General features: G+C 48.4%; 1 pseudogene; it reads right to left on the bottom strand.

The window, feature by feature from the left end:
* Window positions 1-308: 308 nt before the first annotated feature.
* LOC132482528 (protein S100-A7-like) lies at window positions 309-2,541 on the bottom strand (annotated as a pseudogene).
* Window positions 2,542-12,280: the final 9,739 nt, after the last annotated feature.

Here is a 12,280-nt window from a genome sequence, read left to right as displayed (position 1 = left end):
GGCCTCCACCTCTGGGACCCCAAATACTGGCTGCATTTAGCGAGCAGGGACAGAGGTGGACACAAGGCCCTGCTGAGAGAAACGGTCATTTATACTGGAGGCCACTGGAGGGCGCACTGAGGACACATTCTCGATCCATCCACCAGGAGATTCCACATAATGTTCACCAAAAAATGGTAGTTTTGAGAGTAAGCAGCCAAAAAGACAAAAACAAAAACAAAAACAAAAACAAAAACAAGGAAATAGGCCAGAATCTGGGGGTATGACACTTTATTGTTTCTTGGGTTCTCTGGAGGCCGCTGGGCTCACTAATTTCCCCCAGAACAGAGTGGCGCTCCATGGCCATGATTGTGGTAGTCTGTGGCTACATCCCCCAGCAAGGAGAGGAGCTCGGAAGAGTCAACCTTCTTGTCCTTATTCTTTGAACTTATTATGATTTTAGGCAGCCTCTCTGCTAATGGGTGGGGTTGTGTTCCTGTCTTGCTAGTTATTTGGCATGGGGTGTCCAGCACTGGAGCTTGCTGATCTTTGGGTGGAGCTGGGTCTTAGCGTTGAGACAGAGATCTCTGGGAGAGCTCTCGTCGATTGATACTGCATGGGGTTGGAAGGTCTCTGGTGGTCCAGTGTCCTGAACTCAGCTCTCCCACCTCAGAGGCTCAGGCCTGACACCTGGCCAGAGCACCATGACCCTGTCAGTCACACGGCTTTGGCTTTCTTCCTTTTTTATTCTCTTCCTTTAAAAAGAAAACCAAAAGGAAACTTCCAGTAATCTCAGCTGGAAAATTAACATTCCAGATTGCTCTCCTTCCCGAGGATGATGATAATCTGATTTACTGCCGCCTTGCTAGAGGAAAGAGGCTGTAGTTACCACCACCGACAATGAGTAGTTAGGATTATATGTGAATTTCAATTATCCGTGTTAAACTTATCTTTTTCTAGCCTGACGGCTGTCAAGTCCCCCCAAAAGATAACCTGCTCCCTTCAGAGTCATGATCTCTTGTCCTTATTCTTGTCCTTTTTCTCAAAGACAGTGGACAAGTAATCTGTGCCCATTTTGTTCTGTGGGAAAAGACACAAAACAAGGCAAATTCAGTCTCACAAGAGCTGGGAGAAGGGAGAGAGGCAGAGACAGAGAAACGAGACCCAGAGCAGCACAGATGTGGCTGGTGTGGCACTGACTGAGGGGAAGCGTGGGATGGGGTGGGGACATTGCCATTGCCCTGCAGTTCATTGAGGGAGAGTCCTTGCCCCATATGTGAACTTGGACAAGAGACCTCACATGGTGAGCAGGCTCTGCCCAGAGCTGCGCTGCCCAGTGTGCTGGTGGTGGTCTCCAGCCCCAGCCCCACTCCCCCACCCCCTTCAAGGCTACCACCTACCTAAGTTCTCCTTAGGGGCTCACAATCAGTCCTATTCATATACATGTGACTAAACCACTTTGCTGTACACCTGAGTCTAACACAATATTATAAATCAACTATATTTCAAGTAAATCAGTAAGTAAGTAAATAAATAAGTAAAGAAATAAGCTCCATCCGTGTCCTCTTTAACCTAGCCCTCCTCTCCTGTTTTCTTTTTGGCCTCCAGGATCTTACCTGCTCTGAGGTCCCTCTTCTTGCTTACCCAATCTCCTTGTTACCTGGTAACCCCTTCTTTTTGTCAGTTCAGAACATTCTAACTGTTAGGCTAAATCAGGTCTGCAAATGAGTTCTTCATTGTAATAAGGGGTGTTAAATTCTGTGCATACATACAGAAAACAACTGAGTGGTTACCAGAGGGGAGAGGGAGGGGGGAGGGGCAAGAGAGGGGAAGGGGATTAAGAGGTACACACTACTAGGTATAAAATAAATAAGGTACAAGGATGTAATGTACAGCACAGGAAACATGACCAATATTTTATAATAACTTTGATGGGGTATAATCCATAGAAATATCAAACCACTAGATCATACACTTGGAATTAATATGACATTGTAAATCAACTATACTTCAAAATAAATAAATTAAAATTTTGTTCCTACTCTAAAAGATAATTCTGTCAGTGATGGAATTTCTATCACCCTCCCTCTGATCTTGAGGACTCTATGGGAGCCTCTCGAGCCTCTCAGCGCCTGAGCAGAGTCTCATGCAGGGGGTGTGACAGAGGTGAGGGGACACATTCACTGACCTCCAGTTGTAGCACTTTTTGACAACCTAATATCAACCATTCATATCCACACGCTTTCCTCCTTTGCCACATACATCACCTCTTTTTACCCTGATAATAAGCCAGGATAGGAAGTCCTACTATGTCATTTTGCAGTTGAAAAAGTTGAGGATCAGAGAAAGAGAGTGACTTGTCCAAGGTCCCAGAGCAAAGCATCTTCAGCCGTGCCAGGGCCCAAGCACCACTGGGAACACAGATCCCGACTCACACAGGCACTGAGGAAGTTGGGGAAATTCTCCTTCAACAGCTTCAGCGATGGTGTCATCGGGTCCTGAGTATTCGTGAAACAGGTCACTCATGCTTATCATGGTCTTCTCAGCCTCTGTGCTGCTCATCTTGACTTTGAACACAGCTGTCAGAAAGAGAGACAATGAGCTTTTGTATCCTTCCCCCAGGGGAGGGTCTCCAAGTTAGGATAACGGGATGGGGACTGAGCAGCCAGTGAAGGGAGGCTCAGGTGGAGCAGAAACAAGTGTGCTTCTCTATGTGGTGGGAGGAGTTGCTGAAAAGGAGGAGGGTGGGACCAAGCGTGGGCCCTGGGTCCCCACAGGGCAGGGTCTAAGAAGATGAAGGAGGTCAGCAGATGTCCACTGTGGGTAGAGCCTCAGAATGTGGAAGCAGAGATGAGGTGGTCAGCCACAGTGAGAAGGACTGAGCCTGAGATGGGACCCAGCAACCAGAGCATTTGAATGACCCCACACTTCAAACAGCAGCAAATCCGTGTCCTCTCGGTTCAACTTCAACATCAGGGTTAGAGTCACGGGGGCAGAACAGGGTCATCTCTGATCTGCTCTGACCCTCGTGGGCTGTTTCAGGAAGACCCCCTGGAGGCCCAGGATGACCATAAGGCAAGCTCTGCATGAAATGGACTGCGGAGGGTCCCGGGCCTGAGTGTGAGCAGAGGAATGCAGTCCTGTCCTGAGCCCTAGTGGGGCTCTTCCTGGACCACACCTGAGAGTGAGAAGGAGGGACCGGGGACCAGAGTCAGCCTGGGATTGCAGTGAACAGAAATACCTGCCCCAGTTCTAGGCTATTGGGTGGAATGTGGGAGATGGGGCTCATTAGAATTGCTGACTAATGGGCCGTATCAGCCCTTTGTACTTCTCTGCTCTCTGAATCTCCAAGGCTTGACCTCATTTAAATAAAGAGAAGGTCTGACCTCCCTAAACAGGTTCTTCCCCCAACAGTCAGAGGTCTGGGCTGCCCTGAACCTCAACCAGAGAAATTGGACAGAGCATCCCTCTCTTCCCAGACTTTCCAAAGCACCCAGGAAATGACCCCATTTCACAAGTGTGGGCATCTTAGATAAACCCCACGGCCTTCTGATGTAGAAGAAAGATCCCCACTGTTTTGTCAGTAAGAGGAACCACGCAAGGCCTTCTGTCAACTTGGCCAAGACCAGAGCTGAGCCCTGTGTCCAGACGGTCCCTGAGCATTTCCCTGCTGGGGAGCAGATGGGGAGCTTTGGTTGATCAGTCTCTTACCTGGGTGGGGGCAGGATGTCTCACCGGACTAATGGTGAGTGGGGGTCCCAGGTCTGGGCTTAGGGAGCTGTCACGGCTTTGGCAGGGGCACCCACTCTCCGCAAGGGTGGGGTGGGGTGGGTTTCACCAGCCTGGGGCCTGACAGGCAGGTGGATCCAGAGAAGAAAGAAGACACGGAGGTTGAGGATGGTCCTCGGGCCCCAGTGAGGCAGTTTCCACAAGAGTTGTCACAGAGGAGCCCACGGGAGGAACAGGGAGTATCTGGTCAGTCATCTTGCTGCACAGATGAGGCCCTCAGCAGGGGTGAAAGCACACAGCCTTGTTGGTGGCAGAGCTGGGACTGGACCACAGGCTCCTGCATCCCCTCCCAGAGCTGCTTCTCCCCTCCTCCACGCTGGGCCCCGTGCACTCTTCCTAGAAAGAGCAGAGAGGCAGGTGCAGACTCACCTGAGCTGAGGAGACGTCACCGAGGAGAAGGATGAGTGAGATGTGCACCTGGGCAGAGACCGGTCCCTTTAGAAGGCTCAGCCGGGCTCTTTCCAGGGGCTGGGAGCCCTGAGACCATGCTTGTTGTTTGTCTCCTGGAACATTGCCCCATGCACCTGGGTGGGCCCCACCCAGGAGGGTGTGCTCAGCCTTTCCCTGCCGAATCCCAGGACACTGGGTCTTGCACCTTCCAAGGAACCTCCCCTAGAGCCTTCTGCTGACCCCAGCTTGACCTGGGGCTGGGCGGCCATTGTGGTGTGTCACAACAGGACAGGGAACCTGGTTGAGAAAACTGGGTTTCTGGACCTGAAGAGGATGGAATTTTGGACCGTGAAGGCAGCATGGTCTCCACTTTCGTTCACTCAGTCCTTCTACGGACTTGGCTGGTGAGCAATAATCACCACCACTGCCACTTACTGAGAGCTTAAGATGTGCCAGGCACCAAGGTACCTGCTGCTGCTGCTGCCGCTGCCTCTTTAGTCCTCCCCACCTACGAGGGAGATCTGTTTTCTCCACGTAGGAGTGGAAAATACGTGCATCAGGATTTGAAGTGAACTAAGACTACACAGCTAGGGAACAGCAGTCAGGATCGATCCCAGGAAAGCCTGGTTCACATCCTTACTCTTAATCTCCCAGTGAAACTCCTTGGGTCACATCAAGACCGGCCTTCTGGGACTCAAAGTCCAGAGGAGTGAAGCAGGTCACTTCACTGCCATCTTCACACCAGGTCCTCAGTGGATCCTGGGAGGGAGATGGGTTTCATGACTCACAGTGACAGACGAGGGAACCCAGAGAGGGCAGTGGGCTCAGCCCTGTCACCTGTTGCTGAGGGGACACTGGGGGTCAGAACCCTGAGTCCTGACCTCACCTCCTCCCACTTGAATTTTCTTCACAGCCCCAAGGGTGCCAAAGCCACCAGGGCCCCACCGTCTAGGTCTGGTGGTGGTGACGGCCATGGAATGAGCCTGCAGGCAGGGGCTTGGGCCAAGTTCCTTCCCTGCTCCTTGACACAGACTTCCCATAAGTCTTCATGAACTTCCTCCTTCCTCCATGCAAAACAGTGTGCTCAGAGCTTGGCAGCCAGACCCTGGGCTCTGCTGTGTTCCAACCTGCAGCGGAAAGGCTGGTCCAGGTTTGGGAAACAAGATGGGGGAGTCAGGGGAGCCTGTCGAGGCTTGGTGAGGAATGCGGTTGATGAATCACTGATACTGAACATTTTCCTGCCCCTCCGCCCTGAATTTCCCTGTTTGACACGAGGACATTCCTGGTTCATCTGGTGTGCAGTCCTCAGGCTCCCTGGGCTCTACTGAGCTGATCTGATGTCTCCCTTGGACGGGACCTATTTTCTGGAACCACCTTATTCACCCAAGTAGCTATCCACCAATTGAGGGCCTGGCTGACAACAGGACAGCTCACAGCAGGCGAGTGGAGATCCAGAGTGGTGGTCGATGTCTTCCCCATCCTGGGACCTCTTGAGGGCTTCTCCAAAGAGGCGCCACAGTCCCTGCTTTCTAGGAGATTCCAATTTGGTGGCAGAAGAAAACAAGGAACAACTTGTTCTTTTTGTAGCTTGTTTATTCGATTGTTTATATTTATATATAATTTACGTTTTGAGTGCCTACTCTGATCTGGATGTGCACGTGGGGAGGAGAGAGAGAGATGTTGCAGGTGTGGACGGTTCTTGAGCATCGCTCCAACTCTGGGGTCATGTCAGTAACCCAGTCGACCCGGGGTGCGGGGGCACCCAGGCCAGGTGGTGGTAGCAGTGGAGAGGGTGGAAGGCTGTGGCACACAGACCCCAGCCCTCCTGCAGTTCAGAGGTCACTTCCTGTGTGACACCTCTGGGCAGGGCCATAGTCCCCATGTCCTTGTGCATGTTGGTTTGTTTCCCGTGCTGTGCCCTGACTGTGCTCACTGAGATCTGGACCAAGTCTCACTCACACTGGCCCCAGTGCCCAGTGCTGGGTGAGAACTCCATGGACACTTGTTGAACTAGCAAGTGAGGTGTTGTCAGAAAGTTTCGGGGGAAGCGTGTGGGAATTCTGAGGAGGGTGAAATGACTTTTCAGGTGGGGGAATCATGGAAAGAGTGGTTGGGGGGCAACCTTTGAGTAGGCCTTGGAGCATTGCCAGCAGCCGACACACAGTGGGCAGGCGGCAGTGAGATGATGATCAGAGATAGGGATTGCTGTGTCTGTGGTCATGCAGGGCCGTGCAGGCCAGGCACCCCGGGCTTCCAGCAGCAGTTAGGGGAGTGCCAGGAGGTGAGGGAGTGGCGGGTGGGCACTCAGTGGAGGTTATTAGGACACAATTCTGCCTCTCAGCTATCACCCTGGAGGGTGGGAAGACTCAAATGCAGCCCAGAGCCTGTGGTCCCTTCCTGGAAAGCTTTTCAGATCCTGTCTGGAATGGGTTTGTAGGGAGGATTTACTGGTATTAATTCTGTGACCTTTATAACAAAAGGAATTGATTTCTCTGAGGCCACATACAGTGGCAGTTTTGAGAGGTGACCCAGGAGTTCCCTAGGCACTCCTCTGCTCAAATTTGGGACATTGTGGAGAATCCACTCAAATTTGCAAAGATTATTCCTGATCTCTCACCCAATCTCATCAAGCTAAGTCTGGTGCATCTAGGCTGAAGCTGGTGGGGGCATGCCAGGAAATCTCCCTGGGAGTCTGGTTACAGGCAGCAGTGTTCCTCTCCTGGCGGTCCCAATCATAGACCCAGTGGGAGACTCCTGCCCTAAGCCTGGAGATTTGATTTTCTGTTTCTCTAGCTTCCACTTGGTGGTGCCACTGAGCACTTGTCACACATAGTTGCCACATGAGGTTTCTCCAGGGCTGCTGGGCTGTCTTTGCTTGTTTGCCACACGAGGCACCAATCTTGCACTTTTTTTTTTTATTTTTTTTTATTTTGCAGGTGCGTACCTTCCGGTCTTCAATGAAAGTTTCTGAAGGACTGAGGGATTTTCTTATTTATTTGTATTCTATTCTTTCCCCAGTGCCTACCACAGAGCTTTGCATAAAATCATGTTTTGGGGATGCAGTTGTTAATGAAGATAGAAGCAGGAAAATTTAATTTATTTTTATCACATTTCCATTTTATTTATTTTTATTTTAAAGCCAAAATGTGTTTTATTCATTATTCTTGATGTTTAAGGAAACGACAATATAAATTGGAAAATAAAAATATTTATCTCTGCTACAATATCAAAGAAGCATTTCAATCCAAGTCCAAACAAAAATCAAAACAAGAAGAGGCATTGCATGATTTTCAAAAAATGGGAAAGTGAAAATTAATAGAGAAAAGCATCGTTAATGTCTAATTATCACCAATATCATGCCAAGTGAAAGAAAGCAGCCACAAAAGACCATATACTGTAGGATTCCATCTATATGGAATGTTCAGAGTAGGTAAACCTATGAAGACAGAAAGTAGATTTGTTGTTGCCTAAGGTTAAAGGGGGAGGGTTGGGAGAAATCAGGATGGTTGCTAATTGGTAAGGGGTTCTTTGTGAGTGATGAAAATGTTTGAAATTAATTGTGGTGATAGTTGCACGACTCTGTGAATATTCTAAAAACGACTGTACCCTTCAAATGGGTAAATTATGTGGTATGTGAATTAAATAAAGCTGTTGTATCTTTTAAATAAAGGGACCTCTATCCTCTGCCCCTCACTAGTGCTGGTTTCCATCACAGCTCAAGGGTCCTGTGCATTGAGAGGCAAGTCCCCTCTCGCTGGGCTGGGTCACAGGCTGGCGAGTGCAGGTGGTCACTTAGAAGGCTCTTCTGTTCAGCTGGTTTAGGTATTTCTGGGCTAACTGTGGTGTTAAGTAAACCTAGCCCTGGGGCCCACAGATGTGGGTAATTAACAAATCCTGGGGATGAGTCGGGTGGCTCTGTGGGAGGGGGTGAATGCCTCTGAGTGAGATGTTGCCATTGCATCATCAGTTGTGGACAGCCATCATTCTGACCTTTCATCTCATCCTTCTCAGGTGAGCCTAAATTGGTAAAATGCACAGTACTCCCTCCTGAGTAGGGAAAAACCCACTTCTTCCCTACTGTGAGTTTCTTTCCTGTGTGTCTCCTTTACTCTCAGACAAAAAAATTTCACCTCCGACGCTTCTGGTCACCAAGTGTGTGGGTTTCCCACCTCCCTGCCCCCAACCCCCCAGCCCGCCAACAGGCAATTCTCTGCAACACCAGCCAGGTGTCCTATAATTTAACTCAATTCTGACACTATCTACCTGGAGATAGAGTCAGATCCCACAGGTTAAGGGCTCAGTCCCACAAGACTGCTCCCCCATTCAGATGCCAATCTCAAGTAGGTCTCCTGGTTACCCACAACTTCTGTCTAACTTGGCTACAAATTGGAGGTTCCCATGCCCTCTCCCACACTTTGGATTCGATTAATTTGCTATAGTGGCTCAGAGAACTCAGGGAAACTTTTACTTGCAGTTACCAGTTCATTGAAGAATACAATAAAGAATACAGATGGACTTCCGGGTAAGATGGCGGAAGAGTAAGACGCGGAGATCACCTTCCTCCCCACGGATACACCAGAAATACAGCTACACGTGGAACAACTCCTACAGAACACCTACTGAACGCTGGCAGAAGACCCCAGACCTCCCAAAAGGCAAGAAACTCCCCACATACCTGGGTAGGGCAAAGCGGAGAGATTCCCGCACAGAGGAGCGGTGCCGAGCGGCACTCAGCAGCCCGAGAGGATTGTCTGCTCCCCCGCCGGGGCAGGCGGCGCTGGAGCTGAGGCTCGGGCTTCGGTCAGAGCGCAGCGAGAGGACTGGGGCTGGCGGTGAGAACTCAGCCTGAAGGGGGCTAATGTGCCACAGCTAGCCGGGAGGGAATCCGGGAAAACTCTGGAGCTGCCGAAGAGGCAGGAGACTTTTTCTTCCCTCTTGGTTTCCTGGTGCGCGAGGAGAGGGGATTAAGAGCCCCGCGTAAAGGAGCTCCAGAGACGGGCGCGAGTCGCGGCTGAAAGCGCGGAGCCCAGAGATGGGCGTGGGACGCTGGGGCTGCTGCTGCCGCCGCCAAGAAGCCTGTGTGCGAGCGCAGGTCACTGTCCACACCGCCCTTCCGGGAGCCTGTGCAGCCTGCCACTGCCAGGGTCCCGGGATCCAGGGGCGGCTTCCCTGGGAGAACGCACGGCGCGCCTCGGGCTGGTGCAACGTCACGCCGACCTCTGCCGCTGCAGGCACGCCCCGCACTCCGTGCCCCTCCCTCCCGCCCGGCCTGAGTGAGCCAGAGTCCCCGAAGAGGCTGCTCCTTTAACCCTGTCCTGTCTGAGCGAAGAACAGACGCCCTCCGGCGACCTACACGCAGAGGCGGGGCCAAATCCAAAGCTGAGACCCAGGAGCTGTGAGAACAAAGAAGAGAAAGGGAAACCTCTCCCAGCAGCCTCAGAAGCAGCGGATTAAAGCTCCACAATCAACTTCATGTACCCTGCATCTGTGGAATACATGAATAGACAACAAATCATCCCAAATTGAGGAGCCAGGAGTCAGTGCTGTGCCTCTGAGGTGGGAGAGCGAACTTCAGGACACTGGTCCACAAGAGACCTCCCAGCTCCACATAATATCAAACGGCGAAAATCTTCCAGAGATCTCCATCTCAACACCAGCACCCAGCTTCACTCAACGACCAGCAAGCTACAGTGCTGGACACCCTATGCCAAACAACTAGCAAGACAGGAACACAACACCACCCATTAGCAGAGAGGCTGCCTCAAATCATAAAAAGTCCGCAAACACCCCAAAACACACCACCAGACGTGGACCTGCCCACCAGAAAGACAAGATCCAGCCTCATCCACCAGAACACAGGCAGTAGTCCCCTTCACCAAGAAGCCTACACAACCCACTAAACCAACCTTAGCCACTGGGGACAGACACCAAAAACAACGGGAACTACGAACCTGCAGCCTGCAAAGAAGAGACCCCAAACACAGTAACATAAGCAAAATGAGAAGACAGAAAAACACACAGCAGGAGAAGGAGCAAGATAAAAACCCACCAGACCTAACAAATGAAGAGGTAATAGGCAGTCTATCTGAAAAAGAATTCAGAATAATGATGGTAAAGATGATCCAAAATCTTGGAAATAGAATAGACAAAATGCAAGAAACAGTTAACAAGGACCTAGAAGAACTAAAGACGAATCAAGCATCGATTAAAAACACAATAAATGAAATAAAAAATACTCTAGATGGGATCAATAGCAGAATAACTGAGGCAGAAGAACGGATAAGTGAGGTGGAAGATAAAATAGTGGAAATAACTGCTGCACAGCAAAATAAAGAAAAAAGAATGAAAAGAACAGAGGACAGTCTCAGAGACCTCTGGGACAACATTAAACGCACCAACATTCGAATTATAGGGGTTCCAGAAGAAGAAGAGAAAAAGAAAGGAACTGAGAAAATATTTGAAGAGATTATAGTTGAAAACTTCCCTAATATGGGAAAGGAAATAGTTAATCAAGTCCAGGAGGCACAGAGAGTCCCATACAGAATAAATCCAAGGAGAAATACACCAAGACACATATTAATCAAACTGTCAAAAATTAAACACAAAGAAATCATATTAAAAGCAGCAAGGGAAAAACAACAAATAACACACAAGGGAATCCCCATCAGGATAACAGCTGATCTCTCAGCAGAAACTCTACAAGCCAGAAGGGAGTGGCAGGACATACTTAAAGTGATGAAGGAGAAAAACCTGCAACCAAGATTACTCTACCCAGCAAGGATCTCATTCAGATTTGATGGAGAAATTAAAACCTTTACAGACAAGCAAAAGCTGAGAGAGTTCAGCACCACCAAACCAGCTTTACAACAAATGCTAAAGGAACTTCTCTAGGCAAGAAACACAACAGAAGGAAAAGAACTACAATAACGAACCCAAAACAATTAAGAAAATGGGAATAGGAACATACATATCAATAATTACCTTAAATGTAAATGGACTAAATGCTCCCACCAAAAGACACAGACTGGCTGAATGGATACAAAAACAAGACCCATATATATGCTGTCTACAAGAGACCCACTTAAGACCTAGAGACACATACAGACTGAAAGTAAGGGGATGGAAAAAGATATTCCATGCAAATGGAAACCAAAAGAAAGCTGGAGTAGCAATTCTCATATCAGACAAAATAGACTTTAAAATAAAGACTACTAGAAGAGACAAAGAAGGACACTACATAATGATCAAGGGATCGATCCAAGAAGAAGATATAACAATTGTAAATATTTATGCACCAAACATAGGAGCACCCCAATACATAAGGGAAATATTAACAGCCATAAAAGGAGAAATCGACAGTAACACAATCATAGTAGGGGACTTTAACACCCCACTTTCACCAATGGACAGGTCATCCAAAATGAAAATAAATAAGGAAACACAAGCTTTAAATGATACATTAAACAAGATGGACTTAATTGATATTTATAGGACATTCCATCCAAAAACAACAGAATACACATTTTTCTCAAGTGCTCATGGAACATTCTCCAGGATAGATCATATCTTGGGTCACAAATCAAGCCTTGGTAAATTTAAGAAAATTGAAATTGTATCAAGTATCTTTTCTGACCACAATGCTATGAGACTAGATATCAATTACGGGAAAAGAGCTGTAAAACATACAAACACATGGAGGCTAAACAATACACTACTTAATAACGAAGTGATCACTGAAGAAATCAAAGAGAAAATTTAAAAATACCTAGAAACAAATGACAATGGAGACACGACGACCCAAAACCTATGGGATGCAGCAAAAGCAGTTCTAAGAGGGAAGTTTATGGCAATACAATCCCACCTTAAGAAACAGGAAACATCTCGAATAAACAACCTAACCTTGCACCTAAAGCAATTAGAGAAAGAAGAACAAAAACATCCCAAAGTTAGCAGAAGGAAAGAAATCATAAAAATCAGATCAGAAATAAATGAAAAAGAAATGAAGGAAACGATAGCAAAGATCAATAAAACTAAAAGCTGGTTCTTTGAGAAGATAAACAAAATTGATAAACCATTAGCCAGACTCATCAAGAAAAAAAGGGAGAAGACTCAAATCAGTAGA

The sequence above is a fragment of the Mesoplodon densirostris genome, chromosome 2, assembly GCF_025265405.1.
Source record: "Mesoplodon densirostris isolate mMesDen1 chromosome 2, mMesDen1 primary haplotype, whole genome shotgun sequence".
NCBI classification, from domain to species: domain Eukaryota; kingdom Metazoa; phylum Chordata; class Mammalia; order Artiodactyla; family Ziphiidae; genus Mesoplodon; species Mesoplodon densirostris.
The sequence above is the reverse complement of the archived record's forward strand: the minus strand, read 5'-3'. Positions and strand labels throughout refer to the sequence as shown.